Source organism: Arachis duranensis, chromosome 7 (genome assembly GCF_000817695.3).
Source record: "Arachis duranensis cultivar V14167 chromosome 7, aradu.V14167.gnm2.J7QH, whole genome shotgun sequence".
Taxonomy (NCBI): domain Eukaryota; kingdom Viridiplantae; phylum Streptophyta; class Magnoliopsida; order Fabales; family Fabaceae; genus Arachis; species Arachis duranensis.
Genome location: NC_029778.3, coordinates 62,756,355 through 62,757,122, shown reverse-complemented (window position 1 = coordinate 62,757,122; position 768 = coordinate 62,756,355). Strand labels below are relative to the sequence as shown.

General features: G+C 29.0%; 1 protein-coding gene across 1 annotated transcript in view; it reads right to left on the bottom strand.

Annotated features, from left to right (window-relative positions):
* Positions 1 to 602, bottom strand: part of LOC107459373 (MADS-box protein AGL24) — a 9,757-nt gene extending 9,155 nt beyond the window's left edge. Inside the window, exon 1 of the mRNA XM_016077602.3 lies at positions 446 to 602. The gene's annotated coding sequence lies outside the window, so the exon portion shown is untranslated. The remainder of the gene's footprint in view (positions 1 to 445) is intronic.
* Positions 603 to 768: the final 166 nt, after the last annotated feature.

The following is a 768-nucleotide window of genomic DNA, read 5'->3' as shown; positions in this document are numbered from 1 at the left end:
ATGAGTGAGACCACCAAAACTACACATTAATGTTCTTGAAATATATGAAAATTTTCCAGAAGTAATGATACATATTCAGAGTCGCTTCATCACTAAAGTAATAATAATTTCAAAGTCACAAAACCCTAGTAGTGAAAAAGCAGTTTCAGATCTGGTGAAAAGATAACCCAAAAACAAAAAGAAAATTAAAACAAAGAAAGAAAAAGGGTAGCTAGCTCTTAATGATTTAGCAGAAGAGCTTTGATTTGAAGATTTTTTTATTATTCCGATGAGGTTTTAACCTATCAGCGACGGTTCAGAGATATATCTAGAATCTAGATGAGTGATGCACATAAAAGAAATAAAAATGAAAAAAAAAAAGAGTTACTAATAATGGAAAGAAAACATTATGAGAACTTTTGGGGGGTTTGTTAAGACAAAAAAAAGAAAGAGAAAGAAAGAAAACCTCGTCACTCCGGAATGCTGTTTTTGGATCTCAAGAAAGGAAAGAGAGGTTTCCCCCTTATTATAGCAAAACAATAATGGAACCTTCTTTCTTCTTTTTTATTTATTTATTTTTAAATAAATATTCCTGCTTGAACACTTTTTATTTTTCTAAAAATGGTTAAATTCTACCAAAAATTATAGGACCAAGATAAACCAGAAATATAATGCAACTGAAAGCTTTTCAAAAACAAAGAATAGATCAGGTTTCATTGGAAGCTACGTGTTATCCAATGGTTCAAATGAGGTAAGAAAATTTTTTCATAATAAAATAAAATAATTCTT